The sequence below is a fragment of the Mustelus asterias genome, chromosome 4, assembly GCF_964213995.1.
Source record: "Mustelus asterias chromosome 4, sMusAst1.hap1.1, whole genome shotgun sequence".
NCBI lineage: Eukaryota > Metazoa > Chordata > Chondrichthyes > Carcharhiniformes > Triakidae > Mustelus > Mustelus asterias.
Window position 1 is genome coordinate 4,778,648 of NC_135804.1, and position 22,027 is coordinate 4,800,674.

At 47.3% G+C, this 22,027-nt stretch overlaps 1 non-coding gene across 1 annotated transcript; it reads right to left on the minus strand.

The window, feature by feature from the left end:
• Positions 1 to 7,027: 7,027 nt before the first annotated feature.
• trnat-agu (transfer RNA threonine (anticodon AGU)) lies at positions 7,028 to 7,101 on the minus strand. Its single transcript has one exon. It is a non-coding gene; the product is annotated as a tRNA-Thr (tRNA).
• Between the last annotated feature and the right edge of the window lie 14,926 nt (positions 7,102 to 22,027).

A 22,027-nucleotide genomic window follows, 5' to 3' on the forward strand; every position in this document is an offset into this window, starting at 1 on the left:
TTAACTATAACATTGGCGTGGAGGGACCAGGGCAGGTTGTTGGTGATCTGGGCATCTAAAATGGTGAAGCTCTCGACCATTTCCACTTCGTCCCCATTGATGTAGACTGGGGCATGTCCTCCACTACGATTCCTGAAGTTGATGACAATCTCCTTTGGTGGCACGGTAGCACAGTGGTTAGCACTGCTGCTTCACAGCTCCAGGGTCCCGGGTTCGATTCCCGGCTCGGGTCACTGTCTGTGTGGAGTTTGCACATTCTCCTCGTGTCTGCGTGGGTTTCCTCCAGGTGCTCCGGTTTCCTCCCACAGTCCAAAGATGTGCGGGTTAGGTTGATTGGCCAGGTTAAAAATTGCCCCTTAGAGTCCTGAGATGCATAGGTTAGAGGGATTAGCGGGTAAAATATGTGGGGGTCGGGCCTGGGTGGGATTGTGGTCGGTGCAGACTCGATGGGCCGAATGGCCTCCTTCTGCACTGTAGGGTTTCTATGATTTCTATAATTTCCTTTGTTTTGTTGATATTGAGGGAGAGATTATTGTTGTCGCACCAGTTCACCAGATTCTCTATCTCATTCCTGTACTCTGTCTTGTCATTGTTTGAGATCTGATCCACTACGGTGGTGTCATCAGCAAACTTAAAAATCAAGTTGGAGCTGCCTTGTCCACTCATCACTCAGAGGATTTGATTCAAGTCTTCAGTTCGCAAAGTTGAAGGAAAGAGAGAGAGATTGATTTCCATCACTGTCAGATTTACAGACTGGGACCATTATCTTGCCAAACAAGCCACCTTGCCTGAGTTTAAATTTCTCTCAGCGATGTGTAGGGATTGTGGGGGAGTTCGATGTGTGCCACGTTTGACTAAAGCTGCGGCATCTCTGTTGCTGACTCTCCATGGTGGGGGCAGAGGCATCACATAAGGACCACTTGTCCCACTATCCATCCCCAATGACACTGGTGATGTTACTCTGATATTGCCTTCCTGTCTGTACAAAGACTAGGGGGTGTCCGGGAGCTGGTTGGCACTGCCAGCTTGGCACTGCTGAATTGAATTAGGAGGGGGGAATGTGCAATAAAGCATAGAATCCCTACAGTGTAGAAGGAGACAATTCAGCCCAATGAGCCTTCATCGACCACAATCCCTATGAATTTACCCTCGCATGCAGGTACAGCAGATATTAAACAAAAGAAAATGGAATGTTGGCATTTATAGCTAAAGGAATAGAATATAAAGGTAAGGAAGTATTGTTGCAACTATACAAGGCATTGGTGAGGTCGCACCTGGAGTATTGTGCACGGTTTTGGTTCCCTTATTTGAGGAAAGATGTAGTGGCATTGGAGGCAGTTCAGAGGAGGTTCACTAGATTGATTCCAGAGATGAGGGGTTTGTCGCATGAAGAGAGATTGAACAGTTTAGGCCGATAGTCTCTGGAATTTAGACGAATGAGGGGAGATCAAATTGAGGTATACAAGATGATAAAAGGTATGGATAAAGTAGACGTGGAGCGGATGCTTCCGCTGGTGGGGCATTCTAGGAAGAGAGCTCATAGCCTTAGGATCACTTGAATTACTTACAATAACCCTTTTTAAAACTGTAACTGTGTTAAGGGATAAAATAGACTCTGTCGGTGCATCGTAGATTGTCACTTGTGTCAGAACCTGTGTGGGGATTTAAAACAGAGTTGAGGAGAAACTACTTCTCCAAAGGGTTGGGAATCTGTGGAATTTGCTACCCAAAGTGCAGTGGATGCTGGGATATAAGAAGGAGTTAGACAGATTTTTAATTGGTAATGGGTTGAAGGGTTATGGGGAGAAGGCAAGGAAATGGGGATGAGGAGCATATCAGCCATGATCAAATAGAACATAGAACATAGAACAGTACAGCACAGAACAGGCCCTTCGGCCCACGATGTTGTGCCGACCTTCATCTGAAACCAAGATCAAGCTATCCCACTCCCTACCATCCTGGTGTGCTCCATGTGCCTATCCAATAACCGCTTAAATGTTCCTAAAGTGTCTGACTCCACTATCACTGCAGGCAGTCCATTCCACACCCCAACCACTCTCTGCGTGAAGAACCTACCTCTGATATCCTTCCTATATCTCCCACCATGAACCCTATAGTTATGCCCCCTTGTAATAGCTCCATCCACCCGAGGAAATAGTCTTTGAACGTTCACTCGATCTATCCCCTTCATCATTTTATAAACCTCTATTAAGTCTCCCCTCAATCTCCTCCGCTCCAGAGAGAACAGCCCCAGCTCCCTCAACCTTTCCTCATAAGATCGACACTCCAAACCAGGCAGCATCCTGGTAAATCTCCTCTGCACTCTCTCCAGCGCTTCCACATCCTTCTTATAGTGAGGTGACCAGAACTGCATGCAATATTCCAAATGCGGTCTCACCAAGGTCCTGTACAGTTGCAGCATAACCCCACGGCTCTTAAACTCCAACCCCCTGTTAATAAAAGCTAACACACTATATGCCTTCTTCACAGCTCTATCCACTTGAGTGGCAACCTTTAGAGATCTGTGGATATGGACCCCAAGATCTCTCTGTTCCTCCACAGTCTTCAGAACCCTACCTTTGACCCTGTAATCCACATTTAAATTAGTCCTACCAAAATGAATCACCTCACATTTATCAGGGTTAAACTCCATTTGCCATTTTTCAGCCCAGCTTTGCATCCTATCTATGTCTCTTTGCAGCCTACAACACCCCTCCACCTCATCCACTACTCCACCAATCTTGGTGTCATCAGCAAATTTACTGATCCACCCTTCAGCCCCCTCCTCTAAGTCATTAATAAAAATCACAAAGAGCAGAGGACCAAGCACCGATCCCTGCAGCACTCCACTAGCAACCTGCCTCCAGTCCGAAAATTTTCCATCCACCACCACCCTCTGTCTTCGATCAGATAGCCAGTTACCTATCCAATCGGCCAACTTTCCCTCTATCCCACACCTCCTTACTTTCATCATAAGCCGACCATGGGGGACCTTATCAAACGCCTTACTAAAATCCATGTATATGACATCAACCGCCCTACCTTCATCAACACACCTAGTTACCTCCTCAAAAAATTCTATCAAATTTGTGAGGCACGATTTGCCCTTCACAAATCCGTGCTGACTATCCCGGATTAATCCGCATCTTTCTAAATGGTCGTAAATCCCATCCCTAAGGACCTTTTCCATCAATTTACCAACCACCGAAGTCAGACTAACCGGTCTATAATTACCAGGGTCATTTCTATTCCCTTTCTTAAACAGAGGAACAACATTTGCCACTCTCCAGTCCTCTGGCACCATCCCCGTGGACAGCGAGGACCCAAAGATCAAAGCCAAAGGCTCCGCAATCTCATCCCTCGCCTCCCAAAGAATCCTAGGATACATTTCATCAGGCCCAGGGGACTTATCGACCTTCAGTTTATTCAAAACTGCCAATACATCCTCCCTCCGAACATCTATTTCCTCCAGCCTATTAGCCTGTAACACCTTCTCTTCCTCAAAAACATGGCCCCTCTCCTTGGTGAACACTGAAGAAAAGTATTCATTCATCACCTCGCCTATCTCTACTGATTCCATACACAAGTTCCCACCACTGTCCTTGACCGGCCCTAACCTCACCCTGGTCATTCTTTTATTCCTCACATAAGAGTAAAAAGCCTTGGGGTTTTCCTTGATCCGACCCGCCAAGGACTTCTCATGTCCCCTCCTAGCTCTCCTCAGCCCCTTTTTCAGCTCATTCCTTGCTAACTTGTAACCCTCAATCGAGCCATCTGAACCTTGTTTCCTCATCCCTACATAAGCTTCCCTCTTCCTTTTCACAAGACATTCCACCTCTTTTGTGAACCACGGTTCCCTCACTCGGCCATTTCCTCCCTGCCTGACAGGGACATACCTATCAAGGACACCCAGTATTTGTTCCTTGAAAAAGTTCCACTTTTCATCAGTGCCTTTCCCTGACAGTTTCTGTTCCCATCTTATGCCCCCTAATTCTTGCCTAATCGCATCATAATTACCTCTCCCCCAATTGTAAGCCTTGCCCTGCCGTCCGGCCCTATCCCTCTCCATTGCAATAACAAAAGACACAGAATTGTGGTCACTATCTCCAAAGTTCTCTCCCACAACCAAATCTAACACTTGGCCCGGTTCATTTCCCAGTACCAAATCCAATGTGGCCTCACCCCTTGTCGGCCTATCCACATATTGTGTCAGGAAACCCTCCTGCACACACTGCACAAAAAGTGCCCCATCCAAACTATTCGACCTACAAAGGTTCCAATCAATATTTGGAAAGTTAAAGTCCCCCATGACAACTACCCTGTGACCCCCACACGTATCCATAATCTGCTTAGCAATTTCTTCCTCCACATCTCTATTACTATTTGGGGGCCTATAGTAAACTCCTAACAACGTGACCGCTCCTTTCCTGTTTCTAACTGCAGCCCATATTACCTCAGTGTGCATATCCCCCTCAAATGGCGGAGCGGAGTCGATGGGCCGAATGGCCTAATTCTTATGAACTTATGAACTTACGAAACTTGGAACTATCGACCCCAAAGATACAATTAAGGTTGGAGGTCAAGTGAAAATTTGGAAACTGAAATTGATAGATTTTTCTGGAACAAGGACATTAAGTTTAACAGATCCAAGTGGGCAAATGGAATTAAGATACAAGTCAACCATGATCCGATTGAATGTTAGAACAGGGGCTCAAGGTGCTGAATGGCCTCCTGGTCCTCTGTCCCTTAAGATGTCAGCCCTTTTGGAAAAATGTTGTAAATGGGAATTAAAATTAAAAAGAAAATCTTCCAGTGCAAAAATAGAATGGATTTTCAGCTTCTGTCCCCTCCATCCATTCAATCACATTTTGTTTTTCTAAACACGAGTCTTGAGTTAAATTGTTTCCAAGTAGATTCAACTGAAACTGACAAGATCACTTGAATTACTTACAATAACCCTTTTTAAAACCGTAACTGTGTTAAGGGATAAAATAGACTGTTGGTGCATCGTAGATTTTCACTCGTGTCAGAACCTGTGTGGGGAGTGTGGCAGGATTTGCTAAATTATTCAATTGCTCTCGCAAGAACCATTTTAAACTCAAAGAATAGAACATTTCCAAACCTCGGACATGTGTGGGTTTAGATTGGGTGGGATGTTGACATTTTATAAATCTCCAAACTGAACCAATTGGTCTATTTCCATTTCAAGTGGAGGTGTAACGGTGTGGGGGACCAACTTGGTCCCAGGAGCTTGGTTGCTGGGTTAAATATTTTCATAAGGATTCTGTCTCTCAGATTTTGAACTTCCTCCAGGATTAATCACAGGGTTCTTGGTCCTCGGGGAAACCCAGCAGGCTAAAGGGACACCAGGGCCCATAACCTTCGATCTCTGTGGCGCTGTACCTCGGGAGAGGAGGGCGACCCCCAAAGATGCACGGGAGGACATCTCCCCCCACCACCTCCTCCCACCCTCCTCCGGACGTTCCCACATAAGGATTACACGGCACTTGCTGGGGATTTCAATGCTGTGCAGGACAATTAGTCAACAATGGGAACTACGTGAAACAACTCCAATTTAAATCGCAGTCTTCAGGTGGTTCTGATTGTTTTACAGGATTAGTTACCCAGGAAAAGTTAGAAGAATTAAAACCACTCCACCTTCTAGGTAACTATATAACTACCCCCCACCCTGCCTCCCTCCCCCACCACTGGAACCCCAGACAATTCTCCAATCCCCAAACTACCCTCCTGACCCATAAGGGGGCCCCACCAACTAACCCCCGCTCTCTGACTGCCTTTCCAACCCCTCAACAAGCCCCCACCCCCTCGACTACTCTCCCAGCCCTCCGATTACCCCGCCTCTCAACTGTCCCCCACCCCCCTACCCAACCACAGCCCAATGTGCTCTCGACTACCCTCACTGATTAGCATGCCCCGAGAATGCCCCCCCTGACCCGCCCACCCTCGTCACCAGCCGATCTTCCCACTGACCACTTGACCATTTCCCCCACCACCTGACCCCTCCACTGACCAACCCTCCCCCCTCCCTCCCCATCCAACACCCTTACCTCACACACTTAGCCTATCCCTGCCTTTTCATCGTGGCTGGGGCCTTTAGACTTACCTGCCTTACAAACAAAACAAACAAAAGAAAATTACAACACAGGAACAGGCCCTTCGGCCCTCCAAGCCTGCACCGATCATGCTGCCTGACTGAACTAAAACCCTCTGCCCTTCCGGGGACCGTATCCCTCTATTCCCATCCTATTCATGTATTTGTCCAGATGCCCCTTAAAAGTCACTACTGTATCTGCTTCCACTACCTCCCCCGGCAACGAGTTCCAGGAACCCACCACCCTCTGTGTAAAACACTTGCCTCGCACATCTCCTTTAAATCTTGCCCCTCACACCTCAAACCTATGCCCCCTAAATGGCACTTAGTGCCGGAAAAAGTGAGGAGGAACTTCTTCACACAAAGGGTTGTGAATCTGTGGAATTCCCTGCCCAGTGAAGCAGTTGAGGCTACCTCATTGAATGTTTTTAAGGCAAGGATAGGTAAATTTTTGAACAGTAAAGGAATTAAGGGTTATGATGAGTGGGTGGGTAAGTGGAGCTGAGTCCACAAAAAGATCAGCCATGATCTTATTGAATGGTGGGGCAGGCTCGAGGGGCCAGATGGCCTACTCCTGCTCCGAGTTCTTATGTTCTTAAAAAGGGGACAATCTAATGGTGATTGTCACTCTCTGGTGATTAGGGCCCATGGATTGTTACACGGAAGCTATGAGTGCTTTTCCAGCTCCCCCCTGGGAAGACCATAAGACATAGGAGCAGAATTAGGCCACTCGGCCCATCGAGTCTGCTCCACCATTCAATCATGGCTGATATTTTTCTCATCCCCATTCTCCTGCCTTCGAAAGTATTCTCCCCTCTCAGAAATTAATTCCACCAGGAGTTCATGCTTGGCAACAGATGAAATTCACCCTGCATGCAGAAGGAAATAAATTCCATTGAAAGACCTCCCAGGCCAAGGCACCGCTGAGATTAGAACTCAGGATCTCCTGCTTACTAGGCAGATGCTTTAACCAACTACGCCACAGCGCCAACTTGGGAAACCCAAGTTACATACCTGCTGAGAGAATTAAACCCCCACTACCCCGCCACCATGTTCGAATCCCACCTGTGATCATCAGTCCCAGTGACCCCCACCCAACCTCATGACAATCACCCACCCATTGCGAGCAACCTCCAACCCTACCACAGCAATAAGTGACCCCTCGCAATCACTGATTCAGCCCCAGCTCCCGACTCTGACAACTATCCTTGCCCCCCCCACACCCCCCCCCTCCCCCCCCCCCCCCCCCGCCCCACGCTCCTCGGTCTAGCCTCTAGGCCATGCTGTACCATGCTCCCCTCCCCTCCCCTCGCAATCTCTCTCTCTCAGCAGTAATTTCCCTCCTCATTCCCGCAACCTCTGCTGCACTGTTCCCCACCCATCAGAGGGCCAGGCCAGTCTGGCTTCTGGGAAGTGAGCTGTGCGTGCATGTTTAAAACCCCACGGCGTTCGGGGAAAGCCAGACTTCCAGCTGTCCCAACCAGACTCCTCTGTCCTGTATGCAAATCTCATTGCAGTAAAGCTCCAGAGCAGCCGACAAACTCACCCAGAAATAGCATCAGTCTTGCCAAAGTAACCTGCAATGTTTTATCTTCGGGGGCTTTTGTTGTGAATTTTGTTGTTTCAGGGTGACGGATGCTGGGGCTGGGAAATGAGACTCAAGCTTGTTTCCTGTATCCAATGCCAGCAGCAACCAGTCCCATGTCAGCGATGCAGAATCCTCAACCCCAATATTTATGGGGGTGCAGGAAAGAACAAAAACGGTGAAACAGCCCAGTAATTTCTCTCCTTAACCTACAGAGCTCTAAGAAGAACCTTGTCTCGTCTCTCTACACAAGGCTGTTCGCCCTGCCATCATTATTATATACCTCCACTCCAAGAACTTAACACCCTTTCATATCCAGAATGGGACACAATACTGCAGCTGGGGTCTAAACTGTATATTCCACGGTTTCAAATTTAATAAACAAGACATGAAGACGGTGGCTACAAGAACGTGTCTGATGCGCGATTAAATCACTCGGGAAGCTAGATTGTACCCGGGAAATAAAGGCTTTTATTACTGACAAGAATGGAGCACACTATATACAATACAATCCCAGACTAAAGGGTCTCCAGGCAGTGCAGTGACCTTTATACTTCCCCTGGTAGGCGGAGCCAACTGGAGTGTACCACAGAACAATATCAACAGGTAGAACAGCCCAACCCTAACCCCAACAGTGACAACAGTAACATATCTACAAACCCCCATAGTGCTGACCATCCATGGCTATGGAACCCACTATGGTTCACCACAGTGTCAAAGGCTGAGTATTCCGCTGTAAATTATTCACTTCTGACTCCTCAAAGCCTGTGCACCATCTACAAGGGACAAGTCAGGAGTGTTAATCTGTCCTATTTGAATGCGTGCAGCTCCAACAACACTCAAGAAGTTTGACACCATCCAGGACAATGCAACCTGCTTGATTACTACCTGCTTCCACAAACATTTGCTCCCTCCACCACCAATGCACAGCGGCAGCTAACTGTTTACCGTCTACAAGATGCACTGCAGCAACTCAGCAACGTTCCTTCAACAGCACTTTCCAAACCTGCAATCTCTACCACCGAGAAGGACAAGAGGAGCAGATACATGGGAACACCACCACCTGCAAGCTCTCCTCCAAGCCACTCACCATCCTGGCTTGGAAATATATGTGATGTGGAGATGCCGGCGTTGGACTGGGGTAAACACAGTAAGAAGTCTCACAACACCAGGTTAAAGTCCAACAGGTTTATTTGGTAGCACAAGCCACTAGCTTTCAGAGCGCTGCTCCTTCATCAGATAAGTGGGAGTTCTGTTCACAAACAGGGCATATAAAGACACAAACTCAATTTACAAACAGTAACACGCATCACCTTCAGAGCACCCACGGTGTTCTCATCCCACGTACTCCCCGCATTGGAGATCTCTACTGCCTCCCGAAGATACACAAGGCAAACACACCTGGCCATCCCATTGTATTGGGCAATGGGACTCTGTGCGAGAACCTCTCTGGCTACGTCGAGGGTATCCTGAAACCCATTGTGCAAAGAACCCCCAGCTTTTGTTGTGACACTACGGACTTCGTACAGAAACTCAGCACACATGGAGCAGTTGAACCAGGAGCACTCCTTGTCACAATGGATGTCTCGGCACTCTACACCAGCATCCCCCACGACGATGGCATTGCTGCAACGGCCTCAGTACTCAACGCCGACAACTGCCAATCTCCAGATGCAATTTGACAACTCATCCGCTTCATCCTGGACCACAATGTCTTCACCTTCAACAACCAGTTCTTCATCCAGACACACGGAACAGCCATGGGGACAAAATCTGTACCTCAATATGCCAACATCTTCATGCACAGGTTTGAACAAGACCTCTTCACCGCACAGGACCTTCAACCGATGCCATACACTAGATACATCGATGACATTTTCTTCCTTTGGACTCATGTTGAACAATCACTGAAACACCTATATGATGACATCAACAAGTTCCATCCCACCATCAGACTCACCATGGACTACTCTCCGGAATCGGTTGCATTCTTGGACACATGCATCCCCATCAAGGACGGTCACCTCAGCACTTCACTGTACCGCAAGCCCACGGATAACCTCACGATGCTTCACTTCTCCAACTTCCAGCCTAAACACGTTAAAGAAGCCATCCCCGACAGACAAGCCTTCTGTATACACAGGATCTACTCAGATGAGGAGGGTCGCAACAGACACCTCCAGACGCTGAAAGATGCCCTCATAAGAACAGGATATGGTGCTCGACTCATTGATCAACAGTTCTGACGCGCCACAGCGAAAAACCGCACCGACCTCCTCAGAAGACAAACATGGGACACGCGGACAGAGCACCCTTCATCGTCCAGTACTTCCCCGGAGCGGAGAAGCTACGACATCTTCTCCGGAACCTTCAACATGAAGGCGAACATCTCGCCAAGGCCATCCCCACACCCCCAATTCTTGCCTTCAACCAACCGCACAACCTCAAACAGACCATTGTCCGCAGCAAACTATCCAGCCTTCAGGAGAACAGTGACCACGACACCACACAACCCTGCCACAGCAACCTCTGCAAGACGTGCTGGATCATCGACACAGATGCCATCATCTCACGCGAGAACACCATCCACCAGGTACACGGTACCTACACTTGCAACTCGGCCAACGTTGTCTACCTGATACGTTGCAGAAAAGGATGTCCCGAGGCATGGTACATTGGGGAGACCATGCAGACACTATGACAACAGATGAATGAACACCGCTCGACAATCACCAGGCAAGAGTGTTCTGTTCCCATTGGGGAACACTTCAGCGGTCACAGGCATTTGGTTTCTGATCTTCGGGTAAGCGTTCTCCAAGGCGGCCTTCATGACACATGACAGCGCAGAGTCGCTGAGCAGAGGCTGATAGCCAAGTTCCGCACACATGAGGACGGCCTCAACCGGGATCTTGGGTTCATGTCACACTATCTGTAACCCCCACGACTTGCCTGGGCTTGCAAAATCTCACTAACTGTCCTGGCTGGAGACAGTACACATCTCTTTAACCTGTGCTTAACCCTCTCTCCACTCACATTGTCTGTACCTTTAAGACTTGATTACCTGTAAAGACTCGCATTCCAACCATTATTTTGTAAATTGAGTTTGTGATTTTATATGCCCTGTTTGTGAACAGAACCCTCACTTACCTAATGAAGGAGCAGTGCTCCGAAAGCTAGTGGCTTGTGCTACCAAATAAACCTGTTCGACTTTAACCTGGTGTTGTGAGACTTCTTACTTGGAAATATATGGCCATTCCTTCACTGTTGCCGGGTCAATATCATAGAATCATAGAATCCTACAGTGCAGAAGGAGGCCATTCAGCCCATCGAGTCTGCACTGAACGCAATCCCACCCAGGCACTATACCCATAAACCCATGCATTTACCCGAGCCAGTCCCCCTGACACCTAAGGGGCAATTTATCATGGCCAAATTCACCTAACCGGCACATCTTTGGACTGTGTGAAGAAATCGGAGCACCCAGAGGGAACCCACACAGACACACGGGGGGAACATGCAAACTCCTCACAGGCAGTGACCCGAGCCAGGAATCGAACCCGGGTCCCTGGCGCTGTGAGGCAGCAGTGCTAACCACTGTGCCACCATGCTGTCCATATCTTGGAATTCCCTCCCAAACAGCACTGTGGGTGTCCCCACACACCATGGACTGCAGCGGTTCAGAAAGGGAGCTCACCACCACCTACTCAAGGGTAATTAAGGATGGACAATAAATACTGGCCTTGGCAGCGACGCCCACTTCACATATATCAATAAAATAAATCATAACCTCCTTGCATTTGAGCTGTGTTTAGAAGAACAAAGATCTTGTGCAACAGCTTGTGCTGCCACGTTTAAAAATTTACACACCTTCAACTCCAGGATTCTCTGTTCTTGCGTCTCCTTTCCAATTGTCTCATTTAGTTTGTATTGCTGTTTCTTATCCTTCCTCCAGTATCGCAATGCTACCTTCAGGAGAGAAGGGGAGAGAGACATAAAAGATAAGCAAACAGTACTGAGAAGGAATTGCCTTCAGGAACCCAGTTTGCTTTGGATTTTTTGCCTTTAGTTTCATTGTTTGCTGTTTATAATGGTTCATCTTCACCACTGTGAATGTCAGGTCAACCCCACAGTCTTGTATCTCGAACGCAAACTGAGAAGCAGAAATGAGTGTGTTGTGAATGAACTATTAATCATGGGTTTTATAATGTTAATTGAGACTATATCTCCCTCAATGTGTCACTGATATTAATTGCTCCCATCCTAAGGCAACATGCACAGAATGTTAATCTTGCTGTAATTTCGGTACGAAAATTAACAAAGTGAACTTTCTTTCTCCTCACTCATTTCCTTCCTCTTACAGTCCCCGATGTTATCTCAAACTCTTTGATAATAATGTTCTGGGTCACATGTGTGGTCTATCGTCCCATTTTAATGGCTTGTCTATCAGATATGTTCACATTTCTCCTGGTGTGGGACCCCATGCCCAGGATTTTACGATCTCGCCAAGGCATGCCTTCTCCGACGGATTTGACGGGCCACTCAAACTATCACTTACTACTGCAGGACCATAATATTCTTATACCATAATGCTGGTTAGGTGCATTGGCCATGCTAAATTCTCCCTCAGTGTACCTGAACAGGCGCCGGAGTGTGGCGACTAGGGGATTCTCACAGTAACTTCATTGCAGTGTTAATGCAAGCCTACTTGTGACTAATAAATAAACTTAAAATAAATAAACTTCAACTTAATTCTGAAGAAGTGTCAAATGGACTTGAAACGTTGGGTGAGATTTTATGGCCTCACTCGACCCGAGACTGGAAAATCACACCCCAGGTCAACGGACCTTCCCGTTGTCCACCCCTCGCCCGCTCCGATTCCTGTGTGGGTTGGGGCGGTAGAATTCCGGCGGTTAACTCTGTTTCTCTCTCCACAGATGCTGGCAGACCTGTTGAGGTTATCCAGCACTTTCTGTTTTTATTTCAGATTTCCAACATTTGCGGTATTTTATTTTACTTTTATTTGGAAATGGGCTGTTTTAGATCCAGTATGGAATCATTCGCCAGAGATCTATCACCTTGCCCGCCACGTGATTGGCGAGGGTGAGGGTCCGACAACAGAAATCTCTATTAACCTCGGGCGGGAATTTCCAGTCTTGCCCGAGCAAGGCTGTAAAATCCCGCCCATAGAGCCATCGAATATTGAAGAGGCCCTTTGGCCCATCGAGTCTGCAGCACCAAAACTACATTAAATCTGACCAATCCCATTTTCCAGCACTTGGTCCACAGTCTTGAATGTTATGAGATTTTAAGTGCTCATCCATGTACATTTTAAAGGTTGTGATGTTTTCCACCTCTACCACCCTCCCAGGCAGCGCATTCCAGACTCCCATCACCCTCTGGGTGAAAAGGATTTTTCAACAAATCCCCTCTAAACCTCCTTTGCTTCAAATGATGCCCCTTCATTATTGACCCTTCAACTCAGGGGATCAGCTACTTCCTATCACCCTGTCCATACCCCATATCTTCTTATACACCTCAATCAGGTCCCCCCTCAGCCTTCCCTGCTCGAAAGAAAACTGTCCCAGCCTGGCCAGCCTCTCCTCAAAGCTCAAACGCTCCAGCCCAGGCAGCATCCTGGTTCCTCTGCACCCTCTCCAATGCAATCACATCCTTCCTATAGTGAGGTGACCAGAAATGTACATGGTACTCCAGCTGTGGCCTCTTCAAAGTTTTGTACAGCTCCAACATAACCTCCCTGCTCTTATAATCTATGTCACGACTGATAAAGGCAAGTGTCCCATATGCCTTCTTAACTATTCTATTCCCCTGTCCTCCCTCCTTCAGGGATCTGTGGATAAGCACCCCAAGATCCTCTGAGCTTACTGGTGTCCTGCCATTTATTAAGCACACCCTTGTCTTGTTATTCCTTCCAAAGTATATCACTTCACACTTTTCAGGGTTAAATTCCATCTCGCACTGATTTGCCCACCTGACCAACCCGTCGATATCTTCCTGCAATCTAAGACCTCCTTTCTCACTATTAACCACCCTGCCAATCTTTGTGTCATCTGCAAACTTCCTTATCATCCCCCCACATTCTCACCAGTAGTATGTGCAATGAAAGTGGGCTAAATTCGCAATCTTGTTGTAAAGGAGTTTTTAGGAAAGAGTGATCATAATATGGAAGAATTTTACATTAAGTTTTAAAGTGATGTAGTTCAACGAGAGACTAAGGTCATAATTCTAAACAAAGATTTGGGCGGCACGGTGGCACAGTGGTTCGCACTGCTGCCTCACTGTGCCAGGGACTCGGGTTCAATTCCGGCCTCAGGTCACTGTCTGTGTAGAGTTTGCACATTTCCCCATTTCTGTTGTTTCCCCCATCCCGCCTCCCCCCGCTGTAACTATTCCATGTGGTTGAGATGTTATGAAGAAGAAATAATGTGGGAAATGAGGTCAATAGAAAGATTGCTTTGAAAATCTGGAGCTTTGTAATTAACAGAAGTAATTAACAGGGAGAGCAATTTGAGAAACGGTGCGGTGAGTGTTTCAAAACTTCTTTCAGCAGAGATGGTGAGGATGTGGGCGGTACGGTGGCACAGTGGTTAGTACTGCTGCCTCACAGCACCAGGGACATGAGTTCAATTCCGGCCTTGGGCCACATTCTGTGTGGAGTCTGCACGTTCTCCCCGTGTCTGCTTGGGTTCCTCTGAATGCTCCGGTTTCCTTCCACAGCCCAAAGCTGTGCGGGTTAGGTTGATTGGCCATTCTAAATTGACCCTAGTGTCAGGGGGATTAGCAAAGTAATTACGTGGGATTACAGGAATAGGGCCTGAGTGGGATTATGGTTGGTGCAGACTCGATGGGCTGAATGGTCTCCTTCTGCACTGTAGGGATTCTGTAAATTCTATGGTTCTCTGAAAACTATGAAGGTATGGGGGGAAAATTGGATTTGGTAGATTAGGAAACTATGGTAAAAGGTATAACTACAGACAGGTAAAGGCAGGTTAAAGAACTAATACATTGGGGCCGATTTTACCAAATCGGCTCGAAGTGCTGGGTGCGGTCGTAAATCAGACCCGCGCCCAGCAGCCGCGCTCCAGCGCCCCCACACGCCTTTTTTCGGCGTGGGTCCAGTGGGCGGGGCCTAGCGCATTTGCATCTGTCGGAGCACCGAACTGCGCATGCGCAGCCTGGAGCCGACAGCACTCAGCGCGGCCCGAGCACGAAAGTCAAAGGCAGCGCTGGCAATACTGCTGTCTGCACTGCCTCTGACTTTCCCTGGTGGCGGGGCGGGGGGTGGGGTGGGATGTGACGCCTCTTCCCTGGGGGGGGGAGGGGGGAATGGAAAGGATGTGACATCTCTTCCCTGGGGGGGGGGGGGGGGGGGGGGCGGTTGGTGGGGGATGTGACGTCTCTTCCCTGAGGAGGAGGAGGGTAGCGGAGGGATATGTCGTCTCTTCCCTGAGGGGTGTAGGGGTGGGGATGTGATGTCTCTTCCTTGGGCGGGGGGGGTAGGGGGTGGTGGGGGGATGGATGTGACATCTCTTCCCTGGGGGGGGGATGGGGGGGGAGGATGTGACATCTCCACACCCCCCCCCCAGGGGCAGAGACAACACATCCCCCCCTCCCCCTCCCCTCAGGGAAGAGATGTCACATCCCCCCCCTCCCGCCCCCCTGTGAAGAGATGTCATCCTACCCATCAGGACCCACGGAGCAAGGCGAGGATAGAGGATCGCAAGATGCTTTCGACGGAGACCGGCGATCAAGGTAGGTCGGAAGCCCGGGGGGTCCGATCCCCGGGGGGGGGTGGGGGGGTGGAGGGGGGGGGGGGCTGCTGGCGGGTCCTGCGTCCCAGGGTGGTCCGATCGGGGCGGGGGGGGGGGGGGGGGGTGGTGGGGGTGGGGGGCGTGGGCTGCCGGGGTGGCTCACGGGGACGGTCCGCGAAGGGTGGTCGGGGGCGATTCGGTGGTTCAGTTGCTGAGTTGAAGCCCTATCGGACTTGAATTCAGCAACACGGTAAATGCGGGGGGGGCCGATCGGATCGGAGCCTCATAAAGTGGGAATCCTTGGGTAAGTTGGGCGCGGGCTTCATTATGCCGATTTAATTGCATGCAAATGCATTTAAATCGGTCGGGTCTGGACCGCGTTTTAGGCCCGACGCCCAACTTTACCATGATTTCGCGCCCGAAAACGGACGGGGAATTTTGGTAAAATCGGGCCCATTGTTTACAATAAAAATGCATTCTTTTAACGCACAAAAACCCAGCAAGGAAAATGTTCCAAACATGGATCATGAAAGAAATCAAAGATTGTATTAGATCAAAGGAGGAATTGTATGAAGTTGGCCCAAAATGCGGTAACCTGAGAACTGGGAGGATTTTAGAATTCTGTGAAAAACGGACCAAGAAAAATGGAAAACAGAATATGGAAGTAAACTGCTGGGAAACATTAAAACAAACTGTAAAATCGTCTATAGGTTGGTAAAAAGAATAAGATTGGCAAAAACAAATGTGTTCAATTACAAGTGGAGTCAGGAGAATTTATAATAAGCAATAAGGAAATGGCAGAGAAACTAAACAAAAACTTTATGAGTGGGATGTGCTCGCCGCAAATCTGGAAAATCCCACCCGGGGTTCATGGACGTTTGCATGGTCCATGTCCTGCCCTCTACAATTCCCGTGGTGGAATGTATGGGAAGACCCCAGCTGTTTGCTATTTTGGCATTAATGTGAGAATAAGATGTTCCACTCCAGCTGTGATTCTACTGACACATTAGGAAACTTTTATCAAAACAAACTTTGGTTAATGATACAATTTAACTATAACAAATGAATTAGTTTAACATTTACCAATTGAACAGTACATGACAAGATACACTTCTTAACTGCTAACCTATCTCTATTAGTACCAATTCAAGCAATATCCCTCTTACAGACTTAAAAACCCTCTTCAAAGCCAGTTAGCAACAGACAGGCTTATGTGCTTGTACTTGTTAACAGTCCTAGAGCCTTTTGAACACCTCTGGAGAGAGAGAGGGAGAGAGGGGGAAATTCAGAGAGACACCTGTCTGCTCACAGCCCCAAACAGCAGCCTCCAGAGAGAGAGAAACAGAAAGATGCACATAGCTGTTTCCAAAACCAAACAGAATTTGCCTGTTTTAAAATGAAAGAGAAATGCTACTCTGAAACCATTAGGGAAACCTAAGTAAACAAAAATGCATTAACTATGTTTAAACAAATGTACCATTAGCTAAAATCAGTTATTATCCTGCATTCTCAACATCTGATCTGCCTGTTGCCCAGACAACTTGGCACCATGTAAAACAGAGTTGAATTTTAAACATTCTCCTCACAAAAAATACGATAAAAATACATTTTTTAAAGGCACAGTGGCATCACAGATTACTTTGCAGTTTCAGCAAGTTTTTGCTTGTATGTGTTTTTTTTAATGTGTTGTTCATAACTTTATCATGTCCATATTTAATTTAGGGCTAAGATCCATTCATTTTTCATGACACATTCCATTTCAATGTTTTGGATGTGGAGATTAAATGTAATATTTTCAAGTTTGCTGATGAAAACAAAACTAGTGGAAGTGTGAGCGATGGGGAGGATGCAAAGAAGCTTCAAGGGGATTTGGAGTGGCTGAGAGAGTGGCAAAATAATTGAATTAAATGGAAATACAATGTGGAGAAATGTGAGCTTGTCGACTTTTAGGCGAAAAACAGAAATAGAGCATTTCTCAAATAGTGAGAGCTGGAATGTGTTGAGTTATAGAGTCAGAGAGGTTTACAGCATGGAAACAGGCCCTTTGGCCCAACTTGTCCATGCCGCCCTATTTTCTAAACCCCTAAGCTAATCCCAATTGCCCGCATTTGGCCCATATCCCTCTATACCCATCTTACCCATGGAACTATCTAAATGCTTTTTAAAAGCCAAAATTGTACCCGCCTCTATGACTCCCTCTGGCAGTTTGTTCCAGACACTCATCACCCTCTGTGTGAAGAAATTGCCCCTCTGGGTACTTTTGTTTCTCTCCCCTCTCACCTTAAACCTATGCCCTCTAGTTTTAGACTCCCCTACCTTTGGGAAAAGATATTGACTATCTAGCTGATCTATGCCGCTCATTATTTTATAGACCTCGATAAGATCACTCCTCAGCCTCCTATGCTCCACAGAAAAAAGTCCCAGTCTATCCAGCGTCTCCTTATCACTCAATCCATCAAGTCCCAGTTGACTTGAAAGAAACATGGATGTCCTTGTTCATGAGTAACTGAAAGCTAACATGCAGGTGCAGCAAGCAATTAAGGAGGCTAATGGTATCTTGGCCTTTAATACAAGAGGATTTGAGTGCAGGAGTAAGATGTCTTACTGCAATTATATAAAGCTTTGGTGAGACCACACCTGGAGTATTGCCTGCAGTTTTGGTCTCCTTACCTAAGAAAATATATTTTTGCCACAGAGTAAGTGCAATGAAAGTTTACTGAATTAATAAGCTAATATTAAATAGACTGGCCCTTTACAATCACCTCTCATTTTGCTAAAGTCTAGAATATAGCGAGGTGATTTTACTTAAAATAAAAAAAATGCTTAGAGAGCCGAATCAACAGGGAAAATGCATCCCTCGGCTCGGAGCTCGAGAGCAAGGGGACACAGTCTCAGATTAAGAGCAGATCGTTTAAGACTGAGATGAGGAGGGATTTCTCTGCTCAGAGTGTGGTGAGTATTTGAATTCTCTGCCCCAGAGGGCTGAGGAGACACAGTTATTGAGAATGTTTAAGACTGAGATCAGATTTCTATATATTAAAATTATCAAGGGATGTGGGGTTAGCACGAGAAAATGGGATTGAAGTTAAAGATCAACAGTAATCTTACTGAATGGTGGAATTGGCTCAAAGGGCTGAATGGCCCTCCTCCAGATCCTATTTTTTATGTTTGCCTTGTCGACGGTAGAGAGAATTTTGGATTCAGGAGGTGAGACATTCAGAATAGAGTTCCCAGTCTCTGATGTGTTCTTGTAACCATTGTTTCTATATGGTTGGTCCAGTTCAATTTCTGGTCAATAGTAAACTACAGGGTGTTTACGTGGGGGATTTACCTTTGAAAATGCTATTGAATATCAAGGGAAGATGGTTAGATTCTCTCTATTTGGAAATGGTCTTTACCTGGCACTTTGTGAGGCATGAATGTTACTTATTACTTTTCAACCTCGCCTGAATGTTTAAAGTTTATTTATTAGTGTCACAAGTAGGCTTCCATTAACACTACAATGAAGTTACTGTGAAAATCCCCTAGTCGCCACACTCCGGCGCCTGTTCGGATACACTGAGGGAGAATTTAGCATGGCTAATGCACCTAACCAGCACGTCTTTCAGACTGTGGGAGGAAACCAGAGCACCCGGAGGAAACCCACACAGACACGGGGAGAACATGCAAACTCCACACAGACAGTGACCCAAGTCAGGAATCGAACCCGGGTCCCTGGTGCTGTGAGGCAACGGTGCTAACCACTGTAACACAGTGGCATTCAGCGTGTGCTACATTATTCATCCCATCAGTTGTGTCCCAGTGTGAAATAATCCTGGCTCCAATTAAAAGGATATATGATCAAATTCCATTCCAGAGAATGTGACCTGTAATCTGGACTGATACTCCAGCCATACCCAGTCAGAGGCATGGTTGGGGGAAACAGGTGCAGGAATGGAGGGGGCCATAGTCATGAAGCTGAGCCTGGGGGACCATGCTAATCTCAGCCCCCAGAAAACTTCTACTCCCCAAAATATCTATGGGCCCCCCGCCGCCAATTCCCCTAAGTCTGGACCACTCAATTGGGGAGGTGGTGGTGTAGTGGTATTGTCACTCGATTAGTCATCCAGAGACCCAGGGTAATGCTCTAAGGACCCGGGTTCGAATCCCACCACACCATATGGTGAAATTTGATTTCAATTAAAATCTGGAATTAACTGTCTCTGGGTAATGCTCTGGGGACCCCCCCAGCCTTGTTGCCCCAGAATGTTGTCCAGATTTTACTGCACATGAGTACGGATTTCTTCTGTATCCAAGGAGTTGTGAATGGTTGAACATTATGCAATCACCAGTGAACTTTCCTGCTTATGACCTTATGACAGAGGGAAGGTCATTGATGAAGCAGCTGAAGATGGCTGGCTCGAGGGCACTACCCTGAGGAATTCCTGGTTGGGTCGAGGGCACTACCCTAAGGAATTCCTGCAGTGATGCACTGGGACTGAGATGATTGGCCTCCAACCATCACAACCATTTCCTTTCTGCTATAACTCCAACCATTGAAGAGGTTACTCCTTGTTTCTCATTGACTCCAGTTTCGTTGGCATTTCTTGAAGCCACATTTGGTCAAAAGCTGCCTTGATGTCAAGGGCAGTCACTCTCACCTCACCTCTGGGGTTCAGCTCTTTTGTCCATCTTTGTGCCAAGGCTGTAAAGAGGTCAGGAGGTGACTGGTTCTCATGGAGTCCAAACTGAGCAGGTTATTGCTGAGTGAGTGCCACTTGACAGCACTGTCAACGATACCTTCAATCATTGTGCTGATGATGGAGTTTAGACTGATGGGAGTGGTCATTGGACAGGTTGATGTGCTGTTTTTATGAAGAGGACATACTCGAGCAATATTCCATATTGTTGGGAGAATATCAGTGTTGGAGACATGCTTGCCTGGCTACGAGTGTGGCAAGTTCTTCAGTACCAGAGCAGCAATGCTGCCAGGGCCCATAATCATAACTATTTCCATTGCACTCAGTCACTTCTCGATATCATGTGGAGTGAATCACATTGGCTGAAGACTGATTGTAAATCCGCTGTGTATTCAATATTGCCTGAATCATCAACCGCTCAAGTCTCAAGCTGTGGCTCATTTGGACAGTTTGCTTGCCTTTGTGTCAGACTGCCTTGTTTTCAAACCCCACTCCAGAACCTTTAGCACATAATCCAGGCTGACAATTCACACTGAGGGAGGGGAGTGATTCCATGGCAGTTTTTAACGACAATTGACAATGGTTTCATGGTCATCTGGACTTTTAATTCCAGATTTTAATTGAATTCAAATTTCACCATATGGTGTGGTGGGATTCGAACCCAGGTCCCCAGAGCATTACCCTGGGTCTCTGGATGACTAGTCCAGGGACAATACCACTACTCCACCACCTCCTCAGTTGAGTGGTCCAGACTTGGGGGAGTTGGCAGTGTGGGGGCCCATAGATATTTTGGGGAGTAGAAGTTTTCTGGGGGCTGAGATTATCATGGTTCCCCAGGTTTGGCTTCATGACTATGGCCCCCTCCATTCCTGCCTCCATTTCTTCTGACCATGCCTCTGATTGGGTACAGAGTTTCGAAGGCGAGTAACTCACCTCCTGACTCCCCAAAGCCTATCCACCATCTACAAGGCGCAAGTCAGGAGTGTGATGGAATACTCCCCACTTACCTGGATGGGTGCAGCTCCAAAAACACTCAAGAAGCTTAACACCATCGAGGACAAAGCAGCCTTCTTGATTGGCACCACATCCACAAACATCCACTCCCTCCACCACTGACGCTCAGTAGCAGCAGTGTGTACTATCTACAAGATGCACTGCAGCAATTCACCAAAGATCCTGAGACAGCACCTTCCAAACCCACGACCACTTCCATCTAGAAGGACAAGGGCAGCAGATAAATGGAAACACCGGCACCTGCAAGTTGCCCTCCAAGCCACTCACCATCCCGACTTGGAAATATATCGCTATTCCTTCACAATTGCTGGTTCAAAATCCTAGAATTCCCTCCCTAATGGCATTGTGGGTCAACCCACAGAACACGGACTGCAGCGATTCAAGAAGGTACCTCTACACCACCTTCTCAAGGGCACTCGGGATGGGCAATAAATGCTGGCCAGCCAGCGATACCCATGTCTCATGAATTAATTTTTTAAAATGGCTGGAGTACCAGTCCTGATCACGTCCTCTGGAGTGGAATTTGATCACATGTCCTTTTGACTTGGAGTCAGGATTATTACACACTGGGACACAGCTGACAGGATGAATAATGTAGCAACATGCTCAAGGAAACGCCAAAAAATAAATCTGGCTTTCTCCGTCCAATGGATGCTTGGGGTGCAATGGCTAAGTGAAAGTTTATGAAGCTAATATATTTGAACAAGTTCATTACTGCAAATGTCAAGTGTCTTTCAGTGATGTTAACAGAGCCGTGTGGTAGCCAAGATAATCACAGAAACTTGCGCTGTGATGGGAAAAATTGGCAAGGGAATGAAATGTGGAGCCCTTCAATCCCACAGTCAGTGGTCATCAGAGTTTAACACCT